Below are 564 nucleotides of genomic sequence, written 5' to 3'. Positions count from 1 at the left end.
TGGTTTTATTATTCTAAAAAATCAACAAAGTGTGTGAGAAACCAGAAAATAAAGAGGCAGTGTACCCTTACCCATTTCAAGGTGAAGTCTCCTCCCTCTGAATAGCTTGATAAATTGGTAACAGTAATATACAAAGAAAACTTAATGAACAAAAAAATGTAGGTAAGGTCACAGATTAATATCTATGTAATTATTGTAATATGGTCTACATTACAAACTACAAATTTTAGTCAAAATTATTCTTAGTCAATAAAAATGAGAAAAAATAAAATAAGTTTTCATTGACAGCTAAAATCTTCTTTTTTTTATTGCAATTTATCCTTCATTTAAACTCATTTATATTTTTGCCATGTAATTTAACTTTTATGTTGAGGGGCCAGCAAACCTGTGCAATGGGCCTTCCCCCAAGTCCTAAATCTGGTCCTGGAGATACTACATTTAAACTTGAGTTACGGTGCATTATCTTGTCACTCTTATGTAAAACCTAGTCAATTAAGCTTAACTCATATTTGAAAGGTGAATCTAAGGAAAAGATACAAATTTAAATAGAAAGACATTTTTAAA

The sequence above is a fragment of the Penaeus monodon genome, chromosome 19 (assembly GCF_015228065.2).
Source record: "Penaeus monodon isolate SGIC_2016 chromosome 19, NSTDA_Pmon_1, whole genome shotgun sequence".
In the NCBI taxonomy this organism is placed as follows: Eukaryota; Metazoa; Arthropoda; class Malacostraca; order Decapoda; family Penaeidae; genus Penaeus; species Penaeus monodon.
Note: the sequence above shows the minus strand (reverse complement) of the source record.